This window comes from Typopeltis vanoorti, chromosome 5, assembly GCF_054136105.1.
Source record: "Typopeltis vanoorti isolate ZY-2024b chromosome 5, IOZ_Tvanoo_1.0, whole genome shotgun sequence".
Lineage (NCBI taxonomy): Eukaryota > Metazoa > Arthropoda > Arachnida > Uropygi > Thelyphonidae > Typopeltis > Typopeltis vanoorti.
In genome coordinates, this window is record NC_143553.1 from 167,691,672 (window position 1) to 167,704,552 (window position 12,881).

At 36.2% G+C, this 12,881-nt stretch overlaps 1 protein-coding gene across 2 annotated transcripts in view; it reads left to right on the top strand.

The window, feature by feature from the left end:
* The window catches only part of Doa (CDC like kinase darkener of apricot), a 390,113-nt gene that overhangs the window by 42,246 nt on the left and 334,986 nt on the right, over positions 1 to 12,881 (top strand). The gene's annotated exons all lie outside the window — the stretch shown is intronic.

Sequence of the window (12,881 nt, forward strand, 5' to 3'; positions counted from 1 at the left end):
AGCACTTCTGCTCTTCGTCCATTGGTTGCGGGTTCAAATCCCACTGTAGGCATGGATGTTTGCTAATGTCCAAGTTAGTGGATAAATTTCATTGCTCAGTGTGAGACCACTGTGTTGCTGATTGGAGACTTGAATTAGCTTGAAAAAAGTACCATGTTTGGTCTCTAGAGCATGGTTTTCAGATTACCTGGCCTGTATCCCACCCATGATGATAGTGTATCATGTCATAGGTTTACAATCTTTTTATGAGTAGGATTCACAATTCCATTTTTTTTTTTTTTTAAACCAGGTCCACTAAAGGCACAAAGAGACAAAACTAGTTGAAATTATGTATTGCAATAACTCCTTTCTGTCTGCATGGAAAAAATTTTGAATGTGCACAAATAGATTTCTGTGATGCAATTTCATTTTTCATTTCCAATCTCAGTTTTGATTGGCAAATTATTTCATTATTAATTCCACACCAGCTGAATATAGAATCACACGTGTACCACAATAAAAAATTCATTTATTATTCAGATATTATTTCATCTTTCGTATCGTAAGATATTATCAGTGTGGACCATTGACAATAATGAATTTAAATAAAATAAACAGTAAAGCACATACATTACATTGGAAATCCCTCTATATACACTGCTTGGAAAGAAGTAGACACCCCCCCCCCCAATGGGCAAACTATGTGCAATATAATGAGTCGCATTTTTGTAGCCACTATAAATGGGAGGAATATGATGCTCCCAAGTCATTGCAACTATTTCTGGGTGAAATGGCTGTAAGAAGAGAACTGACAGAGTTTGACAGCAGCATTATTGCTGACAAATTGGATCATCCAGGTCAACCATCAGTGATATTATACTGAGATGGAAGCACAGGAAGTCAACTGCAAGTGCTATCTACAGTGGACAGCCCACCACACACTCACCAAACATGACTATAGGTTGCTTCGAAGGATAATATGTAAAAACTTCTATTCATCGGCCAGCATGTTGAATGTGGAGTTCCCAGTTGACTGACACAAATCTGCACAAAAACATTCAGAACCGAGGCACACAACATGGGTTTCCATGGTAGTACTGCAATATGCAATCCCCACATTATCCAAACCAACATGCATCATCTTCAGTGGTGAAAAGAGCATGTACAATGGGACATGGAAGCCTGGAAAGCTGTATTATGGAGCAATGAATCACGCTACATCCTCTTCCGAGCAGATGGATGGGTGTGGTGGATGCCTGTTGAATGTCTCTTACCAGAGTGCATAACCCAACTATGAAATTCAGCAGTGGCAGTTTGATGGCATGGTTTTGGACCTCTGCTTGTGGTTCTACAAACATTGAACTCCTAGTGGTATCTCAACATTCTGGGAAATGCAATGCTTCCTACTTTGTGGTGTTTCTGCAGAACCGACCATTGTCTCTTTCAGCAAGACAATGTGCTATGTCAAAAGGCTGCTGTAACTGTGGTTTGTTGACATGAATGTCACTACACTTGACTGGCCTCCACAGAATCCTGATCTCAATTCTATTGAACAACTCTGTGGGATGAATGGGAGCATTGGGTAAGGTCAAGGGATATCTTCCCCACAACAGTCCAGGACCTCATTACATGCCTATCAGAAGAATAGTCTATAATTCCCATTGATTGCTATTGTATGCCTGTGAAAAGTATTCCCCGTTGGATTGCTTTAGTCACTGCAGCGAAAGAAGGTTCTACATCTTATTATGGTGGTTGCCATGGTTGCTTGTTCTTCACACTGTGGTGTCCTTTGGCTTCTTTCTAAGCAGTGTATATATGCATCTCTCTCTCTCTCTCTCTATATATATATATATCTCGAGTAAATTTTCAATGTGTAAACATTGCGTCACATTCGCGTTAATAGCCTGGGTGTGCTTTCAAAATGCATACACCTTTGCACCCTTTGAAAAGATGTAAAGAGGGCACAGCGGTTCAAATTCTTAGCATTTTAGTATTTTTAAACCACTGAGAAGGCATGGCTGGATGAGCTAGCATTTTGAACTCACCTAGCGGCTGTGATTGGTTATTATGTCAACTAATCCAACTGAATGTCGTCACATCATGAGTTGAGCTCTTACTGTATTCGATGGCTGTATTACAAACAGCTGTTACACGTTTTCTAGAACTGAAAATTTGAAAGTGGATGTTAGGAGAAAAAACCTACTTTCTCTTGCTATACAGTATAGCATCTGTTGAGGTTGCAAAGTTTTTTAAATGGTATAGAGACATTTTTATCTAGTCTTTGGAAACAACAGACAGTAAAAAATATCTATTCCTGAATAAAAATGAATATTCTGTGTATTATAAGACGTTGATCTACAAAAAATACCAGCATATGTGAGATTGATAAGACAGACCAACCGCTGATACTAAAATTTAAAAAAATAAAATAAAAATAAATAATTAAAAAAAAAAAACTAATAAATGTAGGATTCCCAAAAGTGTGGATAATTCCGATAATGATCAGATGTTATGTACACTGACTCTCAGTAAACAAAATAAAATTCTTAGAAAATGGAGCAAAATATACACAAACCAGAGAAATACACATAACATGGAACAACAAATTTTACCAAATGATTTGCTGCCCCATCAAACCATATTTATTCCTGCCATACTTTCTGTCTCCTCGTAATTTTTTTTTTTTAATTATGGTATCATAAATTCACTTATTCATGTCTGGACTTTATAGGCTCGTTCTATTCACTCTACCCAGCAATTTATAGGACACACATATCACAAATGTTAATTATTATTAATTCATTTAGCATTAATGAAAGTATTTCTATTCACTTATTCTTTCCTTTCATTTCCTATTCTTGCATGTCTTATAAATGATGGTTCACATATTTTCATCTTTGAGTATTTCAAGTATACCAACCAAATATAGCATTCTCCTTCATTGTTGTTTTCTAATAAATCCTAAAACAAACCGATTGTTCCCCCACTGGAGAGGTATTCAAAGTTATCCTGCAATTAATTGCATTGTACCAATTAAAATGAGTGCTAATGCTCTATGCACTCTCAAAACTTTCATACACCAATAAAAATGCAATCATATGGTCATGTGCATCTGCAGAGTGGGGGGGATGAACCTCCCCCCTGCGATCGAGTAAAAAATTCCACAAATTATAATCATAAAAGTGATTGAGATGTGTAACCTTACACCCTCAACCATCGGATGCTTTTTCTGTCTTAAAATTTTATTATGGGTTAGCCTGTTTTGGCCCATGGCGGGGTAGCCATAGAACACCTGTTTTATTGCAGCAATAAAGCACATGTTCCTGTTTTTTGGTTCATCTTTTCATCAGGATTTTGGGAATAATTAATTAGTTGATTTTTCATAAAATATGCCGGTCAATTTTTTTATATATGAAATTGTGCTAAAAACTGTATTAATTCCGAACACTTTTTTCCCCCAAGAATTAAAGAGCATTAAAATCGATGTAAAATGAAAATAATGTGTTTATAGTTTACAGTGACAAATAATTACATTAAAAAATGCTAAAAGACGTTTATTGATGTAATTATTTAATTACATCAACAATTATAAAATTTTTTATTTGAAAAGAATAACATGTAAGAAAGTTTTAAAGCGAATAAAAGTTGAGCAGCTCTCAGATGTGAACTGTAAACTAAAATACACAAAGATTATTGAAGAAAAAATGAAAGAGTTTGAGAACAGGAATCAAACCTTGGAGATTCAGTGGCAAACTCTGAAGTAAACATTGATTGATTCTGCCAGAGAGGCATGTGGTGAGGTTGTCTGCAAGGATAAAAAAATCAGAACTCCCTGGTGGACACAGGAAGTTAAAGAGGCAGTGAAGGAAAAGAAGAAAGCATATCAAAAGTTCCTGGCAAATAAGTCAGCTTGTGCTCTTAGAGAATATAGAGACAAATGCAAGAATGCTAAACACTGTGTAAAACTAGCTAAACAAAAGTCATGGGAGGACTTTGGCAAGAATATAGAAAATAAATATCAAGAAGGTGGCAAAATATTCTTGAGGTTGTTGAAGAAGCTTAGGAATGGAGGAAAGAGCTGTAAAAGGAATTAGAGATGATAAAGGTGACATGAAAACGGGAGAAAAAGATATCCTTGAAGTATGGAGTAATTACTTTGAAAGACTGCTAAATGAAATAAGCAGTGATGGCAGCATAGTGGTAAAAAACACTGACCAGGCATGCAGTCAGGAATACATATCCATACTTGAAGTAGAAAAAGCCATCAAAGGCTTGAAATGTGGAAAGGCAGCAGGAGTAGATCATATTTGACCAGAAATGCTGAAGTATGGTGGTATAAAAGTCTTACAGTGGCTGCACTGCATAGTTCAGAAAGCCTGGACAGAGAGACGAATTCCCTGATTGGAGTGGAGCTCTAATAGTACCCATATATAAAAAGGGAAATATAACTGAATGTGAGAATTACAGAGGTATTTCCCTACTGGGTGTTCTTGGCAAGATCTATGCAAGTATACTCGAGAAACAGTTGAGAAGAATTGTGGAAGAAAAGCTTGGTGAAGAACAAGCTGGATTCAGGCCAAATAGAGGCTGTCAGGATCAGATCTTCACTTTACGACAAATAGTCGAGAAATCATGGGAATATAACAAAGATCTGTATTTAAGTTTTGTCGATTTGGAAAAGGCATATGACAAGGTGCCAAGAGAGAAGCTATTCAATACGCTACAGTTATATGGTGTCAATGGGGAATTATATCATGCAATACTTAGTCTTTATTTGAGTTGTAAGTCAGCAGTTAGAATTGAAGGAAGTACAGGAAGATGGTTTAATGTTAAATCTGGTGTGAGACAAGGATATACATTATCCCCTCTTTATTCATTATCTATATGGATCACATTATGAAGGAAAGCGGTATTAAACATGATATCAAAATTGGAGATGTTAATGTCAGCTCTTTGCTTTATGCGGATAATGTTATACTTCTAAATAAATCCGCTACAAGTCTGCAAGATTCTCTGACTAAATTGAATAACTGTTGTAATAGATATGGTATGAAGGTCAGCAATAAAAAGACAAATACAATGAAAATAGGTAGAATCATTGAAAATGTCAACTGTGTTGTGAATGGAGAACCTGTGGAACATGTAAAACATTTCAGCTACTTAGGCACGATTTTTACTGAAGATGGTAAATTAAATATAGAAATAGACAACAGAATCAGCAAAGCTGGTATGGTGGGAAGTCAATTGAATAAATTCATATGGAATAAGAGAGAAATTAGTCGGAACACTAAATTAGCTGTATACAAGACAGTGTTCAAACCAGTTTTAACTTATGTATCTGAGAGCTGGGTCAGAAGTAAAACACTTGACCAAAGACTAGAGACAGCAGATATGAGAGTCCTTAGAAAGATTAGAGGCGTGAACAGATGGCATCAATGGCAATATCATATTAAAAACGAGGATATTAGGAAAGAACTTGACATTGTAGCATCCAGGAATGCGTTAGTAGAGCTAATCTCAGGTGGTATGGTCACTTAAACAGAATGGGCGAAGTAAGATTAGCAAAACAAGTGTTCTCTGCCAGGTTGGCAGCAAAACGACCGAGAGGAAGACCTAGATATAGGTGGATTGATACAGTACAAAGTGCCTTAGATGATAGAAATATAAGATCTGATAATGTTGCAGTCTTGACACGTAACAGACTAATTTGGAGGAAAATTGTAGATAGGAAGTTAGTAATGATGTAATTTTTTTCATGTAGTACTATCATATCCTGTACACCTCTTGAGGGGTACATGGCAGGAATTTGATGATGATGATGATGATGATAATTATAAAAAATTTATTGATGTAATTATTTGTCTCCAAGTTTTACCACCAACCCTGGAAAATGTTCTGCAGATACCCATACATGTGGTCAAATTGACGTGAAAGTTGTAGCTCAGGTTGCATAACCCACACGATAGCACACCCAACCAAAATGGGCATGCCACACCACGCCACTGATGTATATATATATATATATATATATATATATATATATATATATATATATATATATATATATATATATTATTAAGTTATTTCTACACTTAGACACCAGGCTTGCTCGCTTGCTTCTTTTTGATGAAGAAGAACTTAACTATGAACTCAATCTCCTTCTTACTACATTTCAACTAAATGACTACTCAATGAAGACTATCAGCAAACTCCTTTTCAGTCCTCTCCCTCTCCACAATGAATATATTACAATTTTTAAAGGGAACATTTCTATTCCTTACATCAGCTCTGTCACACCAAAATAGGTGATGATTCTAAGAAAAATATAACATACGGAGTTTCTTCACAACGCTACCAAAGCTACTTTCCCTTTTAAGTCAGCCGAAGACTAGACATAATAGTCTCAATCTTGTCTACCAGATTTTCTGCAATTGTGGTAAACCATATATTGGCCAGACAGAAAAATCAATTCAACTTCGCATCAAGAAACATCAAAGAGATGTAAATTACAAGAGAACACGAGCCAGTGCTTTATTTGGCCATGTTTTGTTTTCCACAAATTCTAAGAAGGGCTCCCACATCCAATTCTCTGGGAAAAGTCTAATAACATTCATTGTTGTTACGAGAAAATAGAAAGGAAAATAATAGAATCAAGAGAAATAATCCTTAACCCTGTACATATCAACAGTAACCTTAGTTACAACTTGTCAGATTGTCACTGCTCTGCTATCCAATATTGGCGTGCTTAAGATCTTAAACGCACGTGTATGCCTAATAATATTAGAGAGAGTTCTTTTTTAACCTCATCAAGGCTTGAACCTTAACAGTTATTTGCTAACGCTTTTTTTGTACTGTTCAGAGCCAGTTTCTGTATGGTTATCTTGCTGGTTATTTCTGTTTTTTGCACCTGAAGAAGTCTGTGTAAGACGAAACTAGGCGTGTGAATAAAATCTGGTTTTATTTTTTAATTCTTGGTGTTCTAGTCATTAAATAATAAATAATATGTACTCAAACCAATTAAATCAATCTATATACATATTGATTTAATTGATTGAGCCCTCGATGTAACGGACTAATAGAGGGTCCTAATGGATGTCCGTTAAATCGTAAGTCATTAAATTGTGAATTTTTTAAAATAAAAATATCTGTAACATTATACTGCAATTTTATCAATATTAGCCCTGTAATAGCAAAAAAAAATTGTTTTACACACAATTTTTAACACAATTTTCACACTTTTAGATAAGTTAATGTGAAGTTTATGTTTGATGTTAAGGCGCTTGGTTTAGATCAGTGGTCGCCAAAGTGGTCGATATCGACCCCCAGGGGTCGATTCGAGCTCAGGGGTCGATAGAAAAATATAAGACATCATTGTACGGGTAATATTTAATTCGATTAACTTGGATTACCTCCATCCTGAATGACAAAGCAATTAAGAGTGAATCGTAGGAACAGTGACATGAATAAGACCTGTAAGATGGAGCAAGGTCATGAAAATAGTTACGGAGGCCAATCAAGTAGGCCAAAATGATGTATTTACCAATAAACGGATGTCTGTGGTTCCCACCTGGTCGGCGCGGTGGGAGCGAGATGGCAACACATGCGCGGTTGCTTATTTACTTGTACGTATTTGATCCCAGTCTCATTTTTGCCATTGACATACAAGTGAGCGTTAATGTTCTAAATTTCATCAACATACATATTATAATTCAATTGTTATTCATTCACGAACTAAACTTCTCTATGTTGAAGAATTGAGAAGGGCTGGTTATAATACCTATGATATTAATACCAGTATATTAATATCGCTAGTAATACCAGTTATAGTAATAGTAGTAGTAATAGTAATATAATAATATATACTATATTATACATACAATAAACACTGTAACTATAAAATAAACAATCTAAAAACTCACATGAGCGTCTTTTTCGCTTGTCCTATTATAATTACGTAATAGTAAAATAGAGGGGGTTGATAAAACAATAAGAAACTCTTCAAGGGGTCAATGGTCAAAGAAGTTTGGCGACCCCTGGTTTGGATAATCCTGCTTTGAAAAAATTATCAAGTTTTTTGAATTCTGCAGTTTTTTTTTATAATTAGCTCCCTAAAATTATGAAAATGTGTGTAATAAAACTGCTGCAGAAAGTCACACCACACGACAAAAGAACCAATTACAGTGTGATTGGTGTCATCATGTCCTAATCATTCACTGAACATGTTTTATGAGTGGTGACTCATTTATGTCAGCTAAATTACTACATTGTTTTCCCAACATACGATGGCCTATTCGCCAAAATTTGTTAAAAATAACAGGAAATTAATAACAAAATATAAGCTGTTAATTTAATTATAAGCAAATCTTGGTTAAAATCATTTTAAAATTAACAGGATTAATTTTATATGTATGTATTTATATATTTATATCCATATCTACATATATTTATATAGATAGATTTTTATAAACTATTGGGCTGGAATGTATGTCAGGATATTAATCCTGACATACATTTAGTGTGTTGAGATTTAAAATATTTGATACATCAGCTTTCATCCCTGTTGTTGTTATGATATTTAACACCAATTCTTTTTTTGAAACTGGTTAAGCATCATAGAATGGCTAGCTTTTAGATCAATTTTATGCGCTCCTGATGATTTAATTACTTATTTTATCTTAGTGAAGGTTGGTATTAGTTTAACACATCTGAAATTCTTTAAAAATGAGATTCTATCATGTAGCTTACCCTTTTTCAATTGTAATTTTCCCAATATGTTGCCCTTCTGTGCTGTAAACTCCCCATGAAGGAATAAGAATTTCTTGTATAATGAAACCTGTGGGATATTCATTATTATAGAAGCACATGTGTACCACAGTAACAACTTGATTTGTTATTCAGATATTTTGTCTTACATATCGTAAGACATCATCATTGTGGACAGTGAACAACAGTAAGCAATTTAAATAAAAGATGCTCTAGAACATGTGTTACATTGGAATCCTTTATATACAGTTGCATGAACATTGGTTGCAAACTACTGGGCTGAAAATAAAATTAAATAGGATAATTTTGAGTAAAAATATATGATTTGAAGTATAGTAAGCATGATATGAGTGTAGATGATTTGAAAGGAGAAAAGTATGGCATGAATTACTGGAAGTAGCAATGAAAAGAGTGAGAGAGAGTTAAGAGAGTGAGTCTCTTGCTGCTATGAGATTAGAGTAGAGGAGGAGGGCCATAATGGCGAATAATTTGATGCATAGTTTATGCAGGAGGGATGGTGTGGATGTGTGGACTGAGTTTGATGGACGAAACGACTTATACAAGAAGGATGGTTTGCATCTAAATGGATTTGGTGTTCAGAGACTGGAAAAAATGTTGTTGAATGAAGTGAAAGTGGATGTGCAGAATCAGGGAAACTAGAGCTTTTAGGGAGGGAGGAAGCTGTTGAGTGGATATGCAGACATCATTGGGACAGTTGAGTGTAAGAATGTGTATAATATGCATAAATTAGTACCACTGGTAACAAACCAGAACAGAATAGTTAGTATAATGCGTCAGGATAGCAGTGGGCCTAAGGGACTTTTGCACTTTATGTACACCAATGGAATTTTGGTGAAGTGTTATTGATGATAGCCAATGAACTGCAACCAAAGAGAGAGTAGAAGTGCAACTTCAGGACAGTGAATGTAACACATTTGAGGCTATCTAGTGTTAGATAAAGGCCAGTAGAACAAAATATACAGTTGGATGCTGCTATAGACCAGGGGACAGAAAAGATGATTTAGATAGTATGCATCACCAAATAGACTCAATGAGTGGCAGACAGGTAATTATTATGAGGTATTTCAACTATGGAAACATAGATCAAAAGGAGGAGAGGACACATGAGAGGAAGGAAATGGAATTTATGCAGTTACTAAGGGATAATTACCTGAGACAGCATGTGATGGAATATACTAGGGGTTTGAGAGTGTCCAATCTAGTAATTGCATCTGAGAATTTCTATAATGAATGTGACCACATTGCCACCAATTGGTGACAGTGATCATATGGTCTTGAACTGGAAAGTGGCTAAATGTATGGAATTTTCATTAAGAGGGTATATGTAGAATTACAGGGCTTGTAAGTATGACATGCTTAGGAAATTGCTTGGATTGGTGCCATGGCATGTAAAACTGCAAGGGGCTGTATGTTGATAGTGCATGGGAAGTGGTAAAGGAGTGTTTGAGGGAGGTAATGGCAGACTGCATACCTAGAATCTGGAGAGTAAATCAAGTGGGCATTAAATGGATGAATATCATCATTAAGGTGATTTAATGATTTTAATGAATGCTGATGGTAGAGAGGTAACTGAATCAGTCGAATAGTTGAATTACTAGGTAAAAACTTTACAAGAATATATCATCCAGGTGGTAATATTGCAGGAATGAGATAGCCAAAGACTTATATTGGAACTGAGGTAAATGAAATGGAGGTACGTAGCATATTACAGAACCATAATGTGAATACTGCTGTGGGATTGGGTGTTCTACCAGCTCGAGTTTTATGTGAAGTGGCGAGAGAATTGTCAGTGCCCTTGACCATATTGTTTAATTTAAGTCTCAGCTCTGGATTAGTCCTGAGGGAATGGAAAGAGGAGAAAATAATTTCATTGTAAAGGAGGCTCCAAGACTGATGTAGCAAATTACTGATCGATCAGCATGTCAGGAATTGTCAAAGTATTGGAGAAGTTGGTCAAGAGCAAAATACTAGAACGAGTAGATGGAAATGGGATACTGTATGGAGGGGGGGCAGCATGGTTTTGTGAAGGGTAGGTCGTGCCTTAGTAACTTGCTCATTGACAGCTAAGTTGGATAAAGGTAATGGGTTTAACAGTGATACTGCTGAACTTTGCCAAGGCTTTTGACAGGATACCACATGGAATTCTAATCAACAAACTGCAGCACATGGGGATGGATATAGAGTTGGTGAGATGGATAGCAGGGTTGATGGAGAGATATCAGAGAATAATCTATTCAGGAGTAGAGCCCAAAAGAAGGCCTATAACTAGTGGCATGTCACACAGCTCTGTTCTAGAACCACTGCTATTTAATTTGTACATTAATAATACAGCAAAGGATCTGTGAGGAACTGTTCAGTTATTTGCTGATAATGCAAAGTTGGGTAGAGCAATAGTAAATGCAGATGATGTCAAAATTTTGCAGGATGATTTGGATAGATTGGCAAACTGGGCAAATGAGAATGGATGTCAGTTTAATGTGGCAAAGTGTAAGGATATGCATTCTGGGGTGAAAAGATTATCACTTGTATACCACTACGGCGAAACTGTACTCCGTGAAATTGAAGAAGCCAGAGACTCGAGAGAGTGTTAGTGTGTCAGTATGTCACATTGGTGGAACTGCACGCCAGGAGATTGATGAGGCCAGGGATTTGGGAGTGTTGGTGGATAGGGAGTTGAAGTTTAGGGGGCACATTATAAAAGTGGCTAAATCAGCTCATCAAATCACTTGGTTACTGAAGAATACTTTGAACAGCAGAGACAAGCAAGTTATTGTTCCTCTGTATCGAGCCTTGATAAGACCCCAGATTTGAGTGCCAGGATTTCTTCTTGATGGGGAGGAAGTTGAGAGGATCCAGAGGTGAGTGACCAAAATGATAGCAGGTCTATGGAATGAACCTTATGAGAACAGGTTGAAGATTTGTGGGTTGCAGAAATTGGTCGATAGGCAGAAAAGGGGTGATATGATTGAGACATTCAAATTGCTGAAGGGTTTCTATAAGATTAATTCAGAGGATGTTTTTGAGAACAGGACTGGTGGTGGGAGGACTAGGGGCCATCCTTGGAAACTGGGCAAGAGTGTGGTTAGCAAGGGTGTTAGAGCTAGGTTTTTTACTTTGAGAGTGGTGAATGAGTGGAATAAGCTGCCAGAGTCTGTTGTGGGTGCTATGACAGTGAATGAGTTCAAGGCAAAGTATGATAGATACTGTGTGAATGTCAAATAGTTGTGATGGACATGATGTTTAAGGCCTCCTTCGATGAGTCTAAGGACTCCTTGGAGTTGCCCATATTAATAATAATAATAATAATTATTATTATTATTTATAATAATTATTATTATACAGAGTAACTCACCAAGTTTTTATGAAGGTTAGTCAAGTTCAATGGGGCACCTTTTGTAGCTTGACAGATGTCAAAATGGTACTCAATCTCTTGCCAAGTGTTTTCAAGCATCTGAGGCATTGTTAGAGCAACTGCTGTAGCGATATGCTGTTTCATATCATCCAAATCTTGAAATTTTCCCACACAGTCTTTAATAAAGCCCCATGCAAAAAAATTCCTGTGGAGTCATATCTGGAGATCTAGGTGGCTGGGCAGTTGAGCCTCCTCTTTCATGCTGTTTTTGCACATGGATAACTAAACATGTACACCAGTGACCTTGAAAGTGTGACAAAACATATCTTGGAGAGATTTCCTTTTGACTGAGCTTTAGATTGAAAAAATATAATGAGTGGTTCTCGCATTATAAACTGTTATTTTTGGATTCTTCTTGCCTGGACCACCTGTGTGTGTGTGTGTGTGTGTGTGTGTGTGTGTGTGTACACATCAAGGTCGTCATCAGAAATACATGTGGGTATATATATATATATATATATATATATATCATCATCATCATCATCAAATTCCTGCTATGTACCCTCAAGGGGGTGTACGGGGTGTACAGGATATGATAGTACTACATGAAAAATTTACATCATTACTAACTTCCTTTCTACAATTTTCCTCCAAATCAGTCTGTTACTTGTCAAGACTCCAACATTATCAGATCTTATATTTCTATCGTCCAAGACACTTTTTACCGTATCAATCCACCTATATCTTGGTCTTCCTCTGGGTTGTT